General features: G+C 37.8%; 1 non-coding gene across 1 annotated transcript; it reads left to right on the top strand.

Moving 5' to 3' along the window:
* The first annotated feature begins 85 nt into the window (after positions 1–85).
* Positions 86–157, top strand: TRNAP-AGG (transfer RNA proline (anticodon AGG)). The gene has a single exon. It is a non-coding gene; the product is annotated as a tRNA-Pro (tRNA).
* Positions 158–23,687: the final 23,530 nt, after the last annotated feature.

Genomic DNA, 23,687 nt, shown 5'->3' with positions numbered 1-23,687 from the left:
TAGGAGCAGCTTTTTCTAGTTGTTTTATTAAATATAGTCATAAAATATCGATAATTATTTTTCTTTTCGAAATTCAAGATATTAAGGGCATTTGGTCTAGTGGTATGATTCTCGCTTAGGGTGCGAGAGGTCCCGAGTTCAATTCTCGGAATGCCCCAGGTTTTTTTGTCATATTAATATAAGCAGTCACTCACTCTAATAATGTTCTAACTTCTTTATTAATTTTTTTTTACTATTTTATTTATAGATAAAAAGTCATTGCTAGTTGCCACCATAGCCAGTGGTATTGTACTAGTGTTGCTGGAGAGTGGAGACATCCGAATCAAACAAGAGGTAGCAGTGAGGGATGGCGAAAATTTCAGTAGCCACTAGTGAGGGAAAAAAACATAGCGTACGAAAATAATAAAAAAATTAATATGAATATATTTTGATATCTAAAATTGAAGTATATTAATTAAATTTTTAATAATTTAATTAACATATAAAAATACATCACTTAAAAATATTTTTTTCTCATTTCAATATATTGGTAAAATTGTATAACATATTTAGGATAAAGTATTATTTTGTTCTTCAACGTTTGGGTCGAATGCTAATTTGGTTCTTAACGTTTTAAACGTCCTATTTCAATCGCAAAAAAGTTTGAAGCGGGTTTAATGTTGTCCCATAATTAAATTTGACACAAACAATTCACATAATTGAAAAGTCAATAGTATTCGATTTCAGTATGTAAATAAAATTAATCCACCAATGATCACTAATATAAAAGTTTTTTTTTCGGAGCGTTGATAATAGATTGTTAGGATTTGAAGTTTTGTACAAAAAGAAACTTGAGAAGTGTTACAACTTACAAAAAGATCTTGGTTATGTTTTTCTCACATACTAGAATGAGACCCGTGCATGTGTAGGGAGGTAAATTAATTATACTATATAATATATTTGGAAAAATACCCTTTTCGACCCCTGATCATTTTTCCGTGGGACAAATTGCCCCCTAATCATCACTAAACCTCAAGCAGGTCCCCACCCATCTATATAACCTAACCATTCGACCCCTGTAACCAGTTGCCAATGGGTTGCTAGTATAACGTGTAAGGTGGAAGCTGAGCTGTCTATGCCAAGTGCCACGTGTCACGTGTCAATTGGAATAGTTTCAAAGACAAATTACCCCTTCCTTGCAAGTGAAACGTCGTCGCTGCTTGGCACTCCCATAAATCCCCTTCGTTGAAGGATTGAAAGGATGGTGGTTTTCATCTTGCATCCATGTGAGAAGACTCCGCAACAGTGGCCATGGGTATTCCAAATTCTGGTTCGTCATACAGTCGTGAAAAAACGATGTGGTGTTTATGAGGAGAGTTGGAGCAATCGAATGAGTGCTGATAGAAGCAGTCTAGAAAGAGTATTGAGGAGGAAGAAGAAGAAATTTGTTTCTCCAATGTGCAATTTTATTCGAATCTAAGGAAGCTTTTCTTTGGTTGTTCTTATTTTAAAGTAAGTTTTATGTTCAGGGTTTAGTTTAGTGTGCTGAGTTATTTGGTGATTTTTGGAGTTTAACACTAGCTATCATTATTATAGAACAACGCACGATATTGCAAGTACTTTACTTGGCTAGATGAGTATATTGCCTCTTTTTCTATTAATGAAGTGGTACAAAATAGAGTTGCAGACACAACAAAAAAGATGGAAGAAAGGATTGCAGAGATAGAGAAGAAGCTGGTTGAATACAAAAATATTGAGAAGGACAGTGGTACTCTTAGCAAGTGAAAATTGTTTGGCTTGATTTTGTTGGGTATTGTAATAAAAAAAGGGTTTAGTGTAGTTACAACTGTATAATGGTAGTGTGATTTTTTGTGTGCAAATTTAATGTTTTGCAAGTGGGTAAATATTGAGTATGCAGGCAAATTAAATATTGAAATTGTAGTAAATTATTATTTTGGAATAATATTCATTGTGTATTCATTTATCCTTGTTTTCTACATTTCATGACTTACGCATAATTGAAACAGATAATCCTGATTTGAAGAAGTAGAAAACATAATCACAATGCACAGTTACACAAAGATGAGATATTCTCATTTCACAATAGCAAAACTTCCAAAGTGTAACTAACAAATCCTGTGAGGCAAATGTTTCCACAATGTATCTCACAAACACTGTCAGACAAAGTTTCCAAAATGCAATCACACCAACCATGTTTTTGACATTGTACAAAATGTATTGTAAGATATGTCTAAACCAATTATTAGTTTTCCAAACACAAGATTACCAACAAAAGAAAAACAAAAAATAGCTAAAAAATAGATAACTAATATGCGATGTCTTATGATATGACCATCCTAAATAACTAAGTCTGCTTGGGTGGCCTAAAATTTGGTGTTGGAATGAACTTGAATAGTCTTGAAGAAGTTCCTCCACTAGCTGCAGCCACTGTTTCTTTGGAGATTGCCTCAGGATTTTTTGGTGTAGTGGTAGGCTGGTCTGAACGAGCTTGAGTTAGTGCAGGCTGAGTGGGTCCATCGATGTTTGATTGTTGTGGATTCAGAGGAGCTGGTGGCGTAAAGGTCTTCTGCTTGGTCCTGAAGCCGGTAGTTAGCTGGACTGGTGGTGTAGGTTCATTTTGGAATTGTTATGCAACAATATACAGAAGATTTTGTTAGTTTACAATAAAATAAGGTGCACAATAATGCAGTAGGTCAAAAGAAATAGAGAGGAGAATTCATCATTGGAAGAGCAGACTGAGTGTTTTCGGATTTTCTCCTGTCCATCTTGTCGGGCATGTGTCCTCTTTGGCATCTTTTTCTTAATCTTTTTAGACTTAGCCTGTTTTATTTGCAAAAAAAGAGTATGCGAAAAAATAGTGGGTAACTATGGAATTCCAATCACATGTTACAACATAAACAACCAAGAAAATAGTCCAAAAAAAAAAAAAAAACAAAAACCACAGCCAAGGACATTTTACTTTTCTAATCCTAATTTCTTTTGAAGAAAGCATCCAAGAGTTTGGGTTGGTGTGAGTCTGACCAGAGGATCCGCCCTGCAACATTAAAAAGGAGTAGGTCACCATTAACTTAGAATTCCATGGATGAATGTTGAATAGGTACTATTCTATATTTTAGTTAACTTGGATTGGAGGAGCAGCCACTAGTGCAGGATCAGTAGATGGAGCAGTAATCTCATTTTTGTTTCTATCTTGATTAACCAGTGCAACTTCCAAACATACGTTCTTCTGTTTCTTTCTTTATGGTTGTCAGTTAGGATTTTTAGGGGCTCCCTTCATGTTTTGATATAGTGCCCTTTTCTCTACATTTGCTGCAGGTAACCTAGAAGTCCTTCTGATCTTGTGGCCATCGACTGGTGTAGGAGGTTGAATTGTTTCCTTTCTCCTCTTAGTTGGTCTACCAATAGGGCTTACAATTCTAGGTGGATCAGGCTTCAATTGGTTAGTTGGTTCCCAGAACTCCTCACTAGTTACAAGGTTGATACAGATATCATAAATCTTCCTTATGGCTTCCATGGTGAGGAATGGAGACACAAAATTCTCAGCTGATTTTGCTCTCACTCTTGATATTATTGTAACAGCATGAACACAAGATACACCTACAGAACAGTATATCCAAAATAGACTATCTAAATTTCATAACTGATGCAAATAGTATATCTAAACCATCTTACATGTTGCTACCATAGAATAGCTAATATAAATGTTATAACAGATTTGCAAATAGGACATATAATCGAAATTTCATATCTATACAAGTCAAACGTAATATATAATCATAATTTGCTAATTGTACACCTAATTTGTGAGCTATCACATATGACAGGTACCGTGTAATTTTTTAGATTAACCCCAAGCTTGTGTGAATTTCTGGAGACTTCAAACACAACCTTGTCATTGTCACGGCATCACTGAGCATTCCACTTGTGACTTCTTGACTTAATCCATTTATACAACTTCATTTGTTGTACTGGTGCTAATTTTTCTTTGTATGCTCCTAGAATCCTCTTATGTGTGGCCATTTTTTTCATAATATAGACCCTTAACTCCTCACACAATGTCAGAATCGGCTTCTCCCTAGCCTCCACTATAATCACATTCCAACTCTCACACATTATTTGTCACAGTAGCATTCTTAGGGTAGTGACTAAAAAATGCCCTACACCATACCTTAGGATAAAACTTACTTATATATTCTCATACTCCATTACTCACACTTTTCAACCTATCCATGGCAGCCTTGAATTGAATTGGAGTAGTGCTCCTTGCAACTTCCCAAACACATGCATTCACTTGTTTATCCCTAAATCTTAGTTCACAATTCTTCCACATATGCAATATGCAGTTCCTATGATATGCATTTGGCATAACTTCTTTAACTACCCTTGATACATATTTTGATAAAAAAAATTCCACCGGCAAATGCACTGGGTCGTAATCAAGTAATAACTCACTAAAAATGAGGTCGATCCCTCAAGGATTGATAGATCAAGAAACTTTAATCAATTGACTATTCTAGTTAAACAATCAATTTGATGAGATTTGATCAAGATCTTGATAACTTGGCAGTGAAGTAAATGACAAAAATTAAAGAGTGGGAAAATAACTAACTGAGAATTTAAAGTGCAATAATGTAATTGCGAAATAGTAAATGGCAAAAAAGTAAATTGCTGGAGCGTAAAGAGCAGAATCTTAAATTGCAAGAAATTAAGAACTGGAAAATAATGAACAATGAATTGCCAACATTCAATTGAATAGTACGTAAAGCAAACTGGAATTAAAGAAACTAGAAATAATTGAATCAAAGACTTATAATAAAAAGGAAAGTGGAAACAATTAAGGAAGTGCTTATGAATTTAAATCATTAAGGATTGGAGATGTCAAATCTTCCTGAATCAATGAACTTTTCTTTCCTCTTATTCATGCAATGTTAGATCTTTGGCAAATCATAAGTAACTAAATTTCAATTCCTTGGTAATTCAATTTCTCTAAACATGATCAAATGTTAATTCCTTAATCCAATGCTCATGAAAAGAGGTGAAGTTTGAATTCTAATCCCAATCCACACAACTCTTAAGATCCCAATTCAGATTGATTAAATGTCACATATCAAGTTCTAAATCAAAAATAAAAATCATTGTGAGAGAAGAGTTTCAAAATGAATCACTATTATCCCTTTTTCAAGCCTCACATAGAATTCTAATAGATCCAATTCCTGTTCCAATGGAATTAGATCTGTGAAGTTTGGAAACTCTCTCTTAGATAAACAAAGATAGAATCAAGAAGAGAAGAAAATGAACATCAATTCATTTCAATTCAACATAGCTCCTCTCCCTAAGGATGGGGAGATTTAGTGACTCATGACTAACAATCCAGAATTCTCTAAAAATGAAAATAAAAATTAGAAGCTAAGAAGAAGTAAAAGCTAAAAGTCCCAAAGTTTCAAAGTTCCAAACCCAGAATCTCTGGTTCCAATCCTCTCTATTTATACTACTTCTGCTTTTATTTCCTTTTGAAGTTTGCTTCCAAGTTGGATCTTGTTTGGCTTTTGGGTTTAACTTGGCTTGAATCCGAAGCACTCCTTTCAACTGGGCGTTATTTGAAGCTTGTGCCCTTTAGTTGTGGCATTACCAATGCCAATAATTCAATCGCATGCATTGTTTGAACCAGGCATTTTCTATCATGGGCGTTATTAACGCTGGCCACGCATACACTCAGTCCATGCGTACGCGCAAAATTCTTTGTCACGCTACGCGTGAACGCTAAAATTTGCACCCCCAACTATCGCAGGCATTACTTGCAGCGGGCGCCAGTAGTTCTTGGCATCAACAACACCAATTTCTAGGATCACTTATAGTACTCTGGCATTACCTTGAGGGGGCACCTTCTATACTTGGCATTGGCAATGCCAACTTCCAGGATCACTTGTGGTGCTCTGGTGTTACCTTGAGGGGGAACTCTCTATACTTGGTGTTAATAACTCCATTCTTCCCTTGATTTGTCTTCATTCATTACCACATTTCTTCATGGGCTTCAATACTCCTTATTCATGCATTGCTCATATGGCTTCATTGATTCACCTCATGCATGATTTCACTTCATTATATTATCTCCTTATGCATAAATTACTTGCATGCTTCATGAACATCATGTTATTGCTAGCACCCTTTTAAAAGGGGCGCTTCTCTTCTCAGTGTTGACAACACCAACTAGTACACTTCCAAGATTAAGGCATGTGTGTTATCATACTCGGTCGCTTCAATAATGGACGTTAACAACGCCTTGTTTTTGCTTTAATCCTTCCTTACCAGCGCCCTTGTGAAGTGGCGCCCTCTATGCCTGGCATTACCAACGCCATATTGACAAACCCAGGGGTGACTTGGGCGTTGTTTCAACTAGGCGCCCTTGTTCTTTGGCATTGACGACGCCAATCTTTCATACTCCAGGGATAACTCTTGTGACCTTGGCGTTGCTTCAAGATGACGCTTCTTTTCTCGGCGTTAACAACGCCCAAGTGTAGAGCTTCACTTGGTCCAGTTTCATTGTGAGTGGGTGCTTCTTTACCTGGCGTTACCAATGCCCATGTGTGACTCCCAGGGTTACTTGTGACATAACCAGCGCCCTCCAAGGGGGCTCTTTCCTTCCTGGGTGTTACCAACGCCAGCTTTTTCATCACCAACGCCCTCCAAGGGGGCACTTCTTTCATGGGTGTTATCAACGCCAGCCTCAAGCATTCCTTCTTCATTTGTTCCACTTCCACTCATCCATGCTCACCACCACTTCTTTCATTTATTTCTTATCAATCATTAAATAGAGTGCACCAAAACTTGATGTATCATTCCATAAATCAAGAAAGATAAACAAATATACTAAGTGCAACAATAGTTCTCATGATTACAAATTCACTTAGTATCCCCTATTGCATCAAACTTAACTTGTATATTCATGAAATAATCATAAATTTAACTCATGTTTAATGATTTACTATATGCAAAGATAATCCATAAAGTCACTTGTTTATTAGCTAAAATGCATGAAAATAAACTATAAACTAACTAAACTAGCCAGCTAAACCAGCTAAGATGCACATGCATCACAACACCAAACTTAAAATGTTACTTGTCCTCAAGCAAAAGAAGAATTTGAGAGTAGGGACACCAGAAGAATTGAAATGATTGATCAAAAGTTGAGTCATTATTTGAAGGTGCATATTCATCCTAATCAATGGGGCTCATCAAGCATACTGATTCTGATTCATTATTCTTTTTGGGTGAACTCTAAGCCTTGAAGTTTCTAGGATAGAATGTTTACTTAAACCTAAACTTGATTGAGATCGTGAGATTTGATTATCATTGCATAGTCCTTAACCCACAGTCTCATATTTTATTTCTTTTTGGAAGGATCTTTCAATTTATTCAATTCTAAGTGCTCTGTCTTAAGGCAATTTTTAAGATAAGCTTTCAATCAACACTGCCAAACCAATTGATTTAAGGTATTAGGTGTTGAAACACCCCTTAAGATTTACTTTCTCAAGCCTCTCTCCTCAACACATTTACACCACAGGCATATAACTAAAAATCACTTCTAGATATTAGTGTTCAGAACCTCTTTGGATTGTTAAATATTTTGTCACAAGGTAGCTTGATAAACCACTATTTTGTGATTTATATTGTGTTTAATTATGTGGTTTTATCAGATCTTCGCCCACTTATTCATATGATTTGCATGTATTCATAATTCCTTCCTAAAAATATTCTATGATTGAAAACTTGCTTCCTAAAGACCTTTTAGTTGTATATTTTTATTTTCCTTCATACCATTCGATGCCGTGATCTGTGTGTTAAGTGTTTCAGGCTTCATAGGGCAAGGATGGCGTAAGGAATGAAGAGGAAGCGTGCAAAAATGGAAGGAACACAAGGAATTGAGGAGATGACCAGCGAGAAGTCACGCGGTCGCATAGCTCACGCGACCGCGCGAAATGGAAGAAATCAGAGTGACGCGATCGCGTACCTGACGTGACCGCGTTGATTGGAAGCTACAAGAGTGACGCGAATGCGTGGACGAAGCGGACGCATGGTACGAAAAATGCTGAGTGATGCGAACGCGTGACTGACGCGTACGCGTGACATGTGCGATCTGCAGAAATTACAGAATACGCTGAAGACGATTTTGGGCCGCGTTTTGACCCAGATTTTAGCCCAGGAACGTAGATTAAAGTCAGGGAACATGCAGAGACTCAATACTTGATATCAGATCATAATACACTTTTCATAATTTAGATGTAGTTTTTAGAGAGAGAGGTTCTCTCCTCTCTCTTAGGAATTAGGATTAGGATTCCTCTTAAAAGACTTAGGAATATTTTTATCTTCTTCATCATAGGTTCAATGTTCTTTTTATTTTCTCTTTTATTTGTCTATGAACTATTCATGTTATGATTTTCTTAATTAATACACATTGAGGTATTTCAAACTTATGATTGCTTTTCCCTATTTATAATTTAGATTTTTTACTATTGGCTTTGGTTGATTAATTGGTAACTCTTGAGTTGTCAAACTCATCGTGATTGATAATTAATATCTTTGCTGATTGATTTAGATTCCTATAATTCTAGTCTTTCCTAAGGAGTTGACTAGGACTTTAGGTGTTGAATTAATTTGTCTACTTAACTGACCTTCATAGTTAGATGTTGACTTAGTGGGAGCAAAAGTATAATTCTCATCACCATTGATAAGGATAACTAGGATAGGACTTCCAGTTTTCATACCTTGCCAAGAGATTTCTTCGTTATTAATTTATTTATTCGTGCAATTTATTTCTCTTGTTCAAAACCTTTTCAAAACCCAAAATACTGTTTTCATAACCAATAATAAAACACACTTCCCTACAATCCTTGAGAAGACGACCCGAGGTTTGAATACTTCGGTTTATAAATTTTATTGGGTTTGTTACTTGTGACAACCAAACGTTTGTACGAAAGAATTTTCTGTTGGTTTAGAAGCTATACTTACAACACGATCATATTTTTATAAATTCTTTACCGACAGGAAATTCGATCATCAAAATGGCGCTGTTGCCGGGGAATTGCAAACGTGTGCCTTATTATTGGTTATTGTAAATATTTTTCAAAAAAAAAATTTCAGATTTTAAAATTTTTTTATCTTATCTTATCTTATTTTTTCAAAATTCAAATCTTTTTCAAAAAAATCATATCTTTTTCAAAATCTTATCTTATCTTTTTTCAAAAATCAAATCTTTTTCAAAATATTTTTTTTTGTTAGTTTTTGTTTCTATTTTCTCCTACTGCCATGAACTCTCACCCCTTTAGCTATGAGTCTGGTTACAATTATGTTGCAGGAAGAGGAGATTACAATGAGATCAGGCATCAAGGTTGGAACAATCAAAGATGGGAGGAGCCACAAGGATTTGATCAATCCTCATGGCAACAACCACCTCCAATGGATTATCAACAACCATTCTGTGATGCATACCAAGATGATGGCTATGGTGAACGCTCTTTTGATTATCAACAACCACCACCATATGCCTATGAACCCCCTCCTCAACATGACTTTGGACCACCATACTCACAAGCCCCTTTCCGCCATTCACCCCCATATGACCCTAATCCTTATCCACCACACCAACCACCAAATGAACCATACCCGGAACCACCACCTCAATATTCACCATCTCCATATCCTTATAAAAAAGAACCACCTCCGTATTATGAATCTGTTTCCCAAAATAATGAACCCTCCTATCCACCCCAAACCTCTATGGAGAACACACTTACTTCTCTCACTAGTCTCACCTCTACACTCCAAAATCTTATATCCCGTATGGACCAACCCTCCACCTCCAATGTTCAACCTTCAAGCTCCAGTGCACTTCCATCTCAACCACAGAATGATCTCTCCATCCCCTCACCACCATCCATGGAAGAGCACCCACATCCATCAATCCAAGAGTAACATGAACCCAATAATGCTATTGACGTAGAACAAGAGAGAAAGGATCATATTCGTGAATCCATACTTCATAAAGAGCTAGAGGAGGCACTAAAGGTGAAGGTAGAAGAGACCTTTGCAAATGAAGGAGTAGTTGAAGGGAGTTATCATAGAAAAGAAGCCATCAAGGAGGAATACGATTTCATACTTAAACACCTGGATCAAGCGATAAATAGATTACTTTTCCGACGTTCGGACATTCAAGGAACCCCTATGGCTTCTTATGGAGAATATACTGAAGAACATGGCAGGAAGGAGAAGTTAGACACTCCGGTGGACAGTGAGCAGCACGATTTGGTATTGGAACAATTGGAAGAAACTACGCCTGCCATTGAAGAGGAAGCAGTGGTTGAAGACTTAGGAGATGCGGAACCTCCATGGGAAACTCAAGTCACAGAGCCCCCTTCTAAGGAGTTTGAATTTAATGTTGAGGAGGGTGTACAACCTCCAAGGCATATCATTATTGAAGACTTTGAAGGGGACGATCAAGAGATGGATTCAATCATTAATGAATTCTTATCTACATTTGAATCCTCTCCCATTGGACTTGACATGGAGATTAAAGAAGAAGAAGAACAACCTCCCATGCCCTTGGTGAACAATGAAGAAGAAATTGAATCAGAAGAAAGCTACCAAGAGGAAGAGGTTGAAATTGAAGAAGCTTGCAAAGAGGTGGAAGATGTTAAATATGAGCACAAGGGAGTGGAGCTTGCAAGTTCATTAGAAACCCCTCCCCCTAAGTTGCCATCATCCTTCACAACATTCAAGTGGGTAAAATTCATGTCCCTTAGCTTTCTAATTCCACTTGAATATGGGCTACTGGAGACGGATGGTCAACTTAGAGCTCTTTGTGGCATTAAGAGTAAGAGGAAGATGGTCAGTGGTAAGAATTGTCCTGCAAGGTTCATTTTGGTTGGAAGCTTTGAATTTAAACGCAAAGGTTGGTGTAGAGCTCAACTGAATGGGTCTAGGAAGTTGGTTGGCCGCTTTAGTGAGAATTCAGATTACTTGCTACCCAGATGGAATCATAATGATCAACAAGAAGACGGGTGCAAAAGAAAGATTTGGGACCCCGAAATTCAATCTAGAAATCAATACTCTTGGGGCCTTGTCACTTGCTTTAGCTTGCTTGAAGGCTTTCTGTGCCTAGTTTGGGATCCCGGAGGCTGTAGGAATTCCAAACACTGGTGGAGATTCTTGGATGAATACAAGCACAAGCCACCATAACAAGGAGCTCACCAGAATGTCCAACTTAAGGACTTTAACTAAAAGTGCTAGGTGGGAGACAACCCACCATGGTATGATCGTTCCTTTTTGAGTTTTGATTGAACCTGGAATTTTGCAAAACATTCATTGCATTCTGCATAATGCATCAACAAAAAAAAATTTCGCACGCGACGCGACAGCGTTACCGACGCGTCCGTGTCATAGGTGCGTTGGGAAGAAAACAAAATTGAACAGAGAGTCACGTGAAAGCGCGACTGGAAGCGTGCCTTTAGCACAGATTGGTCTACGCGACCGCGTTGATGACACGTCCGCGTCATGTGGGAAAAATGCCTCCCACGCGTCCGCGTCACCCACGCGAATGCGTGCCTCAAAATCGACGTAAAAAGGGTGTATGGCCGAAAGTTGAGCTAGAATTGGGCTAGACTCGTGCTAGAAGCACAAGCCCTGCCACGCGCACGCGTGCCCCACGCGTCTGCCCCGTTTTCAAATTTAGGCCATCCACGCGATCGCGTCAAGCACGCGACCGTGTCACCCAAAGATTTGGCAATATGAATTTTGAACAAAGAGTTGCGCGACCGCGAGGCTGCACTCGCGCCAATAGCACATATCAGATCGCGCGATCGCGTGACCCACGCGTTCGTGTCACTTGAAAACCCCGCACACCATGCGACTGCGTCACTGACGCGTCCGTGTCACAAGTGGCGCACAGCTTATCCAAATCAGCCAAATATCTTATCTTTTCTTTCCCAAATCCTAATTCTTCTTTCCCTCTTATTTCTTTCTTCCTCCTTTCTTACTTTCTTTTTCTTTTCCATTGGTGTTAAAATTCTCTTCTTCAACTATTGCATCTTTTCTTGAATTATTCTGGTGCTTCATGACTTGTTTCATTCTAATTGGGTATTATTATTCATAAGTCAATGCTAATTTTTATAATACTGGTATTCCTTTTGCATTGATAGGCACTTACACTTTCTTGTATTACCCACACTCTCTTCCCCATTGTTGCAACTTTTGCACTATTGACATGCCATGTGCTTCTATTGTTTTCTCACTTGCATGTTGTAGCTACCATGTAATTGAAACCCTCATTATTTGGCATTAACCGACCCAGACTTTATTTATTTTCTTATCTTTATTTCTGGGTTACTTTTTCTCCTTTTTCTCTTCTTTCAGGATGGCCACCACGAAGAGAGAGAAAAAGCTTCTTAATGGGGAGACACGCAAGTCAATCTGCACAATCTATAGAGAAAGGCATCAATTGGAACAGCCCGTCTACTTGTACATCTTAGCATGCACCGAGGACGGTGCAGTCTTTAAGTGCGGAGAGGTTGATACCGATCTCCATGGGTTAGTTATTCTCTTCTCAACACCAATATTCTATTTTCTTTGTTTGTTCATTGTTGCATTGCATAATAGATTGCATGTGTAGTTGATTGTTTGCATTTAAGTACTACTTGGTTGAAAAATAATAAGTTTCTTTTTAAGACCCTATTTTTGAATAATTTCACTAATTTAAATTAAAAACTAAAATTTTTCATGTGTTAAATTTGTTTGAAGTTGTATTTGGAACATGGTCTTTGAGCCAAAGAACACATAACCTGCGAGATTTTGAGCTTATTTATATGGTTACATTATTTAACCATAAATTTTTATTCTTGTGTATTTTCTCCTCTATGATTGTAATCTTTGCTTTGTTCCATTCTATATGTCCATTATTTAGTGTATTTACATGCTTGCATATGATTGAGGCCATTACTTGTTTTTGCTCACTTATCCCAAATAAGCATACCCTTTTATGTCACCCTTGTTAGCCACTTTGAGCTTTTTAATCCCCTTCTGTTTTATAACCACATTACTAGCCTTAAGCAGAAAAACAAATTAAATATCCCAATTGAATCTTTGGTTAGCTTAAGATAAAGGTTGTGCATCAACTAAGTGTGGGAAAACTGTGGGAACATGGGTTAATAAGGGAATGTATCACGTTTTTAATTCTGAATATTGAGAAATTTGGGTATCTACTCATGTAAAACAGAAAATTAAAAATTCCATATGCATTGATATGTTATTTTAGTTTTTATGTCTCTATAAAAAAAAGAGAAAAAAAAATATATAATATAAATAAATAAATAAATAAGGGGACAAAATTACCCCAATGTTAAGTTAATAAAAGATCAATGCATATGTCACACAAATTAAAAGAAAAGTTGATACATGAGTATGTGATACAAAAGTGGGAATGATGGGTAGCTAAGCATGATTTTAGAAGTTATATAGAATGTATGTAAGTTAGGTGATAGCCCAGGTTACTCAAAGATTCAATTTATAGCTCACTTAGCCATACATATATCCTCACCCTTGCCTTGGCCCCATTACAACCTTGAAAAGACCTCATAATGTTTGCATTGGTACCTTAAATATTTGTTGATTGGTTAGATGAAGAACAAAGTTTAGAAAGCATGATTAGAGAAGAATAGAGTGATTACGCTATACACTAGAGAGACTAGAGTGATATACACTACCAGTGAGGGTTCAATGCTTGATTCTATATTCCCTGCTTTCATGAGCTATCTTCTTACAAGTTTACTTACTTTTTATTGTATGATTTGAATTAGTGAAATTTGGTTTATGTTTGTCATGGAGAACTTATTTATTTTTAACCAAGTAGGTGGAATCATTTTAGCATATAGTTGCATTCACATTCATAGGTTGCATTGCACGAGTCTTGCTTTTTCCTACTCATTTATTTTATCTCCTTGAGCTTAGCATGAGGACATGCTAATGTTTTAAGTGTGCGGAGGTTGATAAACCACTATTTTGTGATTCATATTGTGTTTAATTGTGTGATTTTATCAGGTCTTCGCCCATTTATTCATATGATTTGCATGTATTTATAATTCATTCCTAAAAATATTCTATGATTAAAAACTTGCTTCCTAAAGACCTTTTAGTTGTATATTTTTATTTTCCTTTGTACCATTCGATGCCGTGATCTGTGTGTTAAGTGTTTCAGGCTTCATAGGGCAAGGATGGCGTAAGGAATGAAGAGGAAGCGTGCAAAAATGGAAAGAACACAAGGAATTGAGGAGATGACCAGCGAGAAGTCATGCGGTCGCATGGCTCACGCGACTGCGCGAAATGGAAGAAATCAGAGTGACGCGTTTGCGTACCTGACGTGACCGCGTGGATTAGAAGCTGCATGAGTGACTGATGAGCGGATAATTTATACGCTTTTTGGCATTGTTTTTAGGTAGTTTTTAGTAAGTTCAAGCTACTTTTAGGGATGTTTTCATTATTTTTTATGTTAAATTCACATTTCTGGACTTTACTATGAGTTTGTGTATTTTTCTGTGATTTCAGGTAATTTCTGGCTGAAATTGAGGGACTTGAGCAAAACTCTGAAAAAGGCTGACAAAAGGACTGCTGATGCTGTTGGAATCTGACCTCCCTACACTCGAAATGGATTTTCTGGAGCTACAGAACTCCAATTGGCACGCTCTCAACGGCGTTGGAAAGTAGACATCCAGAGCTTTCCAGCAATATATAATAGTCCATACTTTATTCGGAAATTGACGACGTAACTTGGCGTTGAACGCCAAGTACATGCTGCTGTCTGGAGTTAAACGCCAGAAAAACGTCATGATCCGGAGTTGAACGCCCAAAACACGTCATAACTCGGAGTTCAACTCCAAGAGAAGCCTCAGCTCGTGGATTGATCAAGCTCAGCCCAAGCATACACCAAGTGGGCCCCGGAAGTGGATTTATGCATCAATTACTTACTCATGTAAACCCTAGGAGCTAGTTTATTATAAATAGAACATTTAACTATTGTATTAGACATCTTTAGTCTCAGTTTTGTTTTATTCTTCATCCTAAGAGGCTATTGATCACGTTTTAGGGGGCTGGCCATTCGGCCATGCCTGAACCTTTTACTTATGTATTTTCAACGGTGGAGTTTCTGCACACCATAGATTAAGGGTGTGGAGCTCTACTGCACCTCAAGTATAAATGTAATTCTATTTCCTTCCATTCAATTCAACTTGTTCTTATTCCAAGATATTCATTCGCACCCAAGAACATGATGAATGTGATGATTATGTGACGCTCATCATCATTCTCACCTATGAACGCGCGTGATTGACAACCACCTTCGTTCTACATGCAACCGAGCTTGAATGTGTATCTCTTAGAATCCCCAACAGAATCTTCGTGGTATAAGCTAGATAGATGGCGGCATTCATGAGGATCCGGAAAGTCTAACCTTGTCTGTGGTATTTCGAGTAGGATTCCGGTAATGAATGACTGTGACGTGCTTCAGACTCGCAAGTGCTGGGCGTTAGTGACAGACGCAAAAGAATCAAGGGATTCTATTCCAGTAGGAGCGGGAACCAACCAGTGATTAGCCGTGCTGTGACAGAGCGCGTGAGCGTAGTTTTCACTGCGAGGATGGGATGTAGCCTTCGGCCAGTGTGATGCCTCCAGACGATTAGCCATGCGAGTGACAGCCGCAGAGGACCATTTTCCAGAGAGGATACAAAGTAGCCATCGTCGAACGGTGAACCCCTATACACAGCTTGCCATGGAAAGGAGTAAGAAGGATTGAGTTGAAGCAGTAGGAAAGTAGGCGTTCTTGAGCCATACAGTCTCTCCATTCGCTTATCTGAAATTCCCACCAATGAATCTGCATAAGTATTCTATCCCTTTTATTATTTCTATTTTCTTATTTCTATTTTCGAAACCATAAACCAATTTAATCTGCCTAACTGAGATTTACAAGGTGACCATAGCTTGTTTCATACCAACAATCTCTGTGGGATCGACCCTTACTCGCGTAAGGTTTATTACTTGGACGACCCAGTACACTTGCTGGTTAGTTGAACGGAGTTGTGAATTCAACCGGTGCCATAATAATGATTTCATACAAGTACAAAAGAATATGGATCACAATTTCGTCCACCAAGTTTTTGGCGCCGTTGCCGGGGATTGTTCGAGTATGGACAATTGACGGTTCATCTTGTTGCTCAGATTAGGTAATTTTCTTTTCAAAAATCTTTTTCAAAGTTTTTCTTTTCTTTTTCGTTTTTCTTACCTATATTTTCGAAAAAAAATTAATAAAAATAAAAAAAATTAGAAAATCATAAAAACTAAAAATATTTTGTGTTTCTTGTTTGAGTCTTGAGTCAATTTTTTAGTTTGGTGTCAATTGCATGCTTTTAAAAATTTTTTTCTTGCATTTTTCGAAAACCCCATGCATTCATAGTGTTCTTCATGATCTTCAAGTTGTTCTTGAAAAGTCCTCTTGTTTGATCTTGATGATTTCTTGTTTTGTGTTGTTTGTTATTTTTCATATGCATTTTTTGTTTGTTAGAGTCCATGCATTAAAGATTTCTAAGTTTGGTGTCTTGCATGTTTTCTTTACATCAAAAATTTTTCAAAATTATGTTCTTGATGTTCATCATAATCTTCAAAGTGTTCTTGGTGTTCATCTTGACATTCATAGCATTCTTGCATGCATTCATTGTTTTAATCTAAAAATTTCATGCATTAAGTATTTTTGTTATTTTTCTCTCTCATAATTAAAAATTCAAAAATAAAAAAAATATCTTTTCCTTATTTCCCTCCAAAATTTTGAAATTTTGGGATTGACTTGGTAAAAAATTTTCAAAATTAGTTGTTTCTTACAAGTCAAGTCAAAATTTCAATTTTAAAAATCTTATCTTTTCAAAATCTTTTTCAAAAATCATATCTTTTTCATTTTTTTCTATTTTTCGAAAATTTAAAAAATTATTTTTCAAAAAACTTTTTCTTATCTTTTATATCTAATTTTCGAAAATTAGCTAACAATTAATGTGATTGGTTCAAAAATTTGAAGTTTGTTACTTTCTTGTTAAGAAAGGTTCAATCTTTAAATTCTAGAATCTTATCTTGTAGTTTCTTGTTAGTTAAGTCATTTTAAAAATTAAATCTTTTTCAAAATATCTTTTTCTTAAAACTTTTATCTTATTTTTTTATCTTATCCTTTTCAAAATTTTATATTTTTCAAAATCTGATTTCAAAATATCTTATCCAACTTCTCATCTTCTTATCTTTTTAAATTTTGATTTCAAATCTTTTTCAATCAACTAACTAACTTTTTGTTTGTGTCTTATCTTTTTCAAAACCACCTAACTACTTCTTCCCCTCTAATTTTCGAAAATACCTCTTTCTTTTTCAAAAATTCTTTTTAATTAATTAATAATTTCAATTTCAATTACATTTATCTCTAATTTTCGAAAATCACTAACCCCTTTTTAAAATTATTTTCGAAATTCTCCTTCTCTCCACCTCTCTTCATCCATAAATCCGAATCCATCCTTCTTCATTCTTCTACCCCCTTCTTCTTCTACTAACATAAAGGAATCTCTATACTGTGACATAGAGGATTCCTCTTTCTTTTCTTGTTCTCTTCTCTTTCATATGAGCAGGAACAGGGACAAAGGCACTCTTGTTGAAATTGATCTAGAACCTGAAAGGACTTTGAAGAGAAAATTAAGAGAAGCTAAATTACAGCAATCCAGAAACAACCTTTCAGAAATTTTCGAACAAGAGAAGGAGATGGCAGCCGAAAATAATAATAATGCAAGGAGAATGCTTGGTGACTTCACAAAGCCAACGTCCAAGTTTGATGGAAGAAGCATCTCCATTCCTGCCATTGGAGCCAATAACTTTGAGCTTAAGCCTCAACTAGTTGCTTTAATGCAACAAAACTGCAAGTTTTATGGACTTCCATCTGAAGATCTTTATTAGTTTTTAACTGAGTTCTTGCAGATCTGTGAGACTGTAAAGACGAATGGAGTTGATCCTGAAGTCTACAAACTCATGCTTTTCCCTTTTGCTGTAAGAGACAGAGCTAGAGTATGGTTGGATTCACAACCCAAGGATAGCCTGGACTCATGGGATAAGCTGGTCACTGCCTTCTTGGATAAATTCTTTCCTCCTCAAAAGTTGAGCAAGCTGAGAGTGGATGTTCAAATCTTCAAACAAAAAGATGGTGAATCACTCTATGAAGCTTGGGAAAGATACAAGCAGTTGACCAAAAGATGTCCATCTGACATATTTTCAGAATGGACCATATTAGATATATTCTATTATGGTCTATCTGAATTTTCGAAAATGTCATTGGACCATTCTGCAGGTGGATCTATTCACCTGAAGAAAACACCTGAAGAGGCTCAAGAACTCATTGACATGGTTGCAAACAACCAATTCATGTACACTTCTGAGAGGAATTCCGTGAACAATGGGATACCTCAGAAGAAAGGAGTTCTTGAAATTGATACTCTGAATGCCATGTTGGCTCAGAACAAAGTGTTGACTCAACAGGTCAACATGATCTCTCAAAATCTGAATGGATGGCAACATGCATCCAACAGTACTAGAGAGGTAGCTTCTGAAGAAGCTTATGATCCTGAGAACCCTGCCATGGCAGAGGTTAATTACATGGGTGAACCTTATGGAAACACTTATAACCCATCATGGAGAAATCATCCAAATTTCTCATGGAAGGATCAACAAAAGCCTCAACAAGGCTTTAACAATGGTGGACGCAACAGGCTGGACAATAGCAAGCCATATCCATCATCTTCTCAGCAACAGACAGAGAATTCTGAACAAAACACTTCTAATTTAGCCAATATAGTCTCTGATCTGTCAAAGGCCACTTTCAGTTTCATGAGTGAAACAAGATCCTCCATTAGAAATCTGGAGGCACAAGTGGGCTAGCTGAGTAATAAAGTCATTGAAACTCCTCCCAGTATTCTCCCAAGCAATACAGAAGAGAATCCAAAAGGAGAGTGCAAAGCCATTGACATAGTCAATATGGCCGAATGCACAAGGGAGGAGGAGGACGAAAATCCTAGTGAGAAAGACCTCCTGGGACGTCCCTCAAGCAAGAAGGAGTTTCCTATTAAGGATCCAAAGGAATCTGAGGCTCACAAAGAGACCATAGAGATTCCATTAAATCTCCTTCTGCCATTCATGAGCTCTGAAGACTATTCATCCTCTGAAGAGGATGAAAATGTGACTGGAGAGCAAGTTGCTCAATATTAAGGAGCTATCATGAAGCTGAATGCCAAGTTATTTGGTAATGGGACTTGGGAAAGTGAACCTCCCTTGCTCATTAATGAACTGGACACTTGGATTCAGAAAATTCTACCTCAAAAGAAACAAGATCCTGGCAAGTTCTTAATACCTTGTACCATAGGCACCATGATCTTTGAAAAAGCTCTGTGTGATCTGGGATCAGGGATAAATTTTATGCCACTCTCTGTAATGGAGAAGCTGGGGATCATTGAGGTACAACCTGCCTTGTTCTCATTATAACTGGCAGACAAGTCATTGAGACAAGCCTATGGAATAGTAGAGGACGTGCTAGTAAAGGTTGAAGGCCTTTACATCCCTGCTGATTTCATAATCTTAGACACTAGGAAGGAAGAGGATGATTGCATCATCCTTGGAAGACCTTTCCTAGCCACAGCAGGAGCTGTGATAGATGTCAACAGAGATGAATTAGTCCTTCAATTGAATGGGGACTACCTTGTGTTTAAGGCACATGGCCATCCCTCTGTGACAAAAGAGAGTAGCATGAAGAGCTTCTCTCAGTTCAGAGTCAAGAAGAGCCCACACAGTCAAACTCTAAGTTTGGTGTTGTGAGGCCACAACCAAACTCTAAAGTTTGGTGTTAAGACCCCATATCCAAACTCTAAGTTTGGTGTTGGCAACTATACAACATTGACCTGATCACCTTGTGGCTCCATGAGAGCCACTGTCAAGCTATTGACATTAAAGAAGCGCTTGTTGGGAGGCAACCCAATTTTATTTATCTAATTTTATTTTATTTTATTCTATTTTATTGTTATTTTGTGTTTTATTAGGTACATGATCATGAGGAGGCACAAAAAAATCATAAAAATTAAAAACAGAATCAAGAACAGCAGAAGAAAAAATTTCGCACCCTGGAGGACGCACAGACTGGCGTTCAACGCCAGTAAGATGCATCTGGCTGGCGTTCAATGCCAGAACAGAGCATCATTCTGGCGCTGAACGCCAGAAACAAGCAACATTCTGGCGCTGAACGCCAGGAATGTGCCCAGAGAGGAAAAACTAGCGCTGAACGCCAGTAACAAGCATGAAACTGGCATTCAACGCCAGAAACATGCTTTACATGGGCGTTGAACGCCCAGAATGTGCACCAATGGGCGTTTAAACGCCAGAATGGTGCACGAAGGCATTTTACATGCCTAATTGGTGCAGGGATGGAATTCCTTGACACCTCAGGATCTGTGGACCTCACAGGATCCCCACCTACCTCGCTCTCTCTCTCCATTCATGGTCATCCCTTCTGTTTTTCCTTCACCACCTACATCTACCCACTCTTCCCCATACACCCCACCTACCTTTACAATTCAACTTCTCTTTCCCACCCAATCCCACCCATGTAGCCGAATCCATCTCCCTTCACTCTCCTCCATTTTCCTCTTCTTCTTCTTCTTCTCTTCTTTCTTCTCTTGCTCAAGGGCGAGCAATATTTTAAGTTTGGTGTGGTAAAAGCATAGCTTTTTTTTGCTTTTCCATTACCATTAATGGCACCTAAGGCCAGAGAAACCTCAAAGGGAAGACAAAAGCTTCCACCTCTGAGTCTGGGGAGATGGAAAGACTCATATAAAGCCGTCATAGCTCAGTGGTAGAACATGTGGCTACAAATCAAGAGATCCCTGAGATACCTCAGGGAATAAGTTGTCCTCCACACAAATATTGGAAGCAACTAAGGGTAGAAACACCAAAATTACTAGGAATCACTCTTGTTGAAGCAAGGAAGAGACATAAAGGAGCTCAAAAAGCACCATTGGACCTTCAAGAAGGCGCCACCCTCACTCAGGTGGATTCATTCCTTGTTCTTTATTTCTTTCTGCTTTTCGGTTTTTATGCTGTGTTTATCTATGTTTTGTGTCTTTATTTCATGATCATTAGTATGTAACCATGCCTTAAAGCTATGAATAAAATCCATTAATCCTTCACCCCTCTTAAATGAAAAATGTTTTAATTCAAAAGAACAAGAAGTACATGAATTTCGAAATTATCCTTGAATTTAATTTAATTATATTGATGTGGTGACAATACTTTTGTTTTCTGAATGAATGCTTGAACAGTGCATATGTCTTTTGATCTTGTTGTTTATGAATGTTAAAACTGTTGGCTCTTGAAAGAATGATGAACAAAGAGAAATGTTATTGAGGATCTGAAAAATCATGAAATTGATTCTTGAAGCAAGAAAAAGCAGTGAACAAAGCTTGCGAAAAAAAAAAGAAAAAAAATAGAAAGAAAAAGAAGGAGCAGTAGAAAAAGCCAATAGCCCTTAAAACCAACAGGCAAGGGTAAAAAGGATCCAAGGCTTTGAGCATCAATGGATAGAAGGGCCCAAGGAAATTAAATCCAGGCTTAAGCGGCTAAATCAAGCTGTCCCTAACCATGTGCTTGTGTCATGAAGGTCCAAGTGAAAAGCTTGAGACTAAGCGGTTAAAGTCGTGATCCAAAGCAAAAAGAGTGTGCTTAAGAGCTCTGGACACCACTAACTGGGGACTCTAGCAAAGCTGAGTCACAATCTGAAAAGGTTCACCCAGTCATGTGTCTGTGGCATTTATGTATCTGGTGGTAATACTGGAAAACAAAGTGCTTAGGGCCACGGCCAAGACTCATAAGTAGCTGTGTTCAAGAATCAACATGCTTAACTAGGAAAGTCAATAACACTATCCGAAATTCTAAGTTCCTAGAGAAGCCAATCATTCTAAACTTCAAAGGAAAAAGTGAGATGCCAAAACTGTTCAGAAGCAAAAAGCTACAAGTCCCGCTCATCTAATTATAATTAATATTCATTGATATTCTGGAATTTATAGTATATTCTCTTATTTTTATCCTATTTGATTTTCAGTTGCTTGGGGACAAGCAACAATTTAAGTTTGGTGTTGTGATGAGCGGATAATTTATACGCTTTTTGGCATTGTTTTTAGGTAGTTTTTAGTAAGTTCAAGCTACTTTTAGGGATGTTATCATTAGTTTTTATGTTAAATTCACATTTCTGGACTTTACTATGAGTTCAGGTAATTTCTGGCTGAAATTGAGGGACTTGAGCAAAACTCTGAAAAAGGCTGACAAAAGGACTGCTGATGCTGTTGGAATCTGACCTCCCTGCACTCGAAATGGATTTTCTGGAGCTACAGAACTCCAATTGGCGCGCTCTCAATGGCGTTGGAAAGTAGACATCCAGAGCTTTCCAGCAATATATAATAGTCCATACTTTATTCGGAAATTGACGACGTAACTTGGCGTTGAACGCCAAGTACATGCTGCTGTCTGGAGTTAAACGCCAGAAAAACGTCATGATTCGGAGTTGAACGCCCAAAACACGTCATAACTCGGAGTTCAACTCCAAGAGAAGCCTCAGCTCGTGGATTGATCAAGCTCAGCCCAAGCATACACCAAGTGGGCCCCGGAAGTGGATTTATGCATCAATTACTTACTCATGTAAACCCTAGGAGCTAGTTTATTATAAATAGAACATTTAACTATTGTATTAGACATCTTTAGTCTCAGTTTTGTTTTATTCTTCATCCTAAGAGGCTATTGATCACGTTTTAGGGGGCTGGCCATTCGGCCATGCCTGAACCTTTTACTTATGTATTTTCAACGGTGGAGTTTCTGCACACCATAGATTAAGGGTGTGGAGCTCTACTGCACCTCAAGTATAAATGTAATTCTATTTCCTTCCATTCAATTCAACTTGTTCTTATTCCAAGATATTCATTCGCACCCAAGAACATGATGAATGTGATGATTATGTGACGCTCATCATCATTCTCACCTATGAACGTGCGTGATTGACAACCACCTTCGTTCTACATGCAACCGAGCTTGAATGTGTATCTCTTAGATTCCCCAACAGAATCTTTGTGGTATAAGCTAGATAGATGGCGGCATTCATGAGGATCCGGAAAGTCTAACCTTGTCTGTGGTATTCCGAGTAGGATTCCGGTAATGAATGACTGTGACGTGCTTCAGACTCGCAAGTGCTGGGCGTTAGTGACAGACGCAAAAGAATCAAGGGATTCTATTCCAGTAGGAGCGAGAACCAACCAGTGATTAGCCGTGCTGTGACAGAGCGCGTGAGCGTAGTTTTCACTGCGAGGATGGGATGTAGCCTTCGGCCAGTGTGATGCCTCCAGACGATTAGCCATGCGAGTGACAGCCGCAGAGGACCATTTTCCAGAGAGGATACAAAGTAGCCATCGTCGAACGGTGAACCCCTATACACAGCTTGCCATGGAAAGGAGTAAGAAGGATTGAGTTGAAGCAGTAGGAAAGTAGGCGTTCTTGAGCCATACAGTCTCTCCATTCGCTTATCTAAAATTCCCACCAATGAATCT

This window comes from Arachis stenosperma, chromosome 9, assembly GCF_014773155.1.
Source record: "Arachis stenosperma cultivar V10309 chromosome 9, arast.V10309.gnm1.PFL2, whole genome shotgun sequence".
Taxonomy (NCBI): domain Eukaryota; kingdom Viridiplantae; phylum Streptophyta; class Magnoliopsida; order Fabales; family Fabaceae; genus Arachis; species Arachis stenosperma.
The sequence above is the reverse complement of the archived record's forward strand: the minus strand, read 5'-3'. Positions and strand labels throughout refer to the sequence as shown.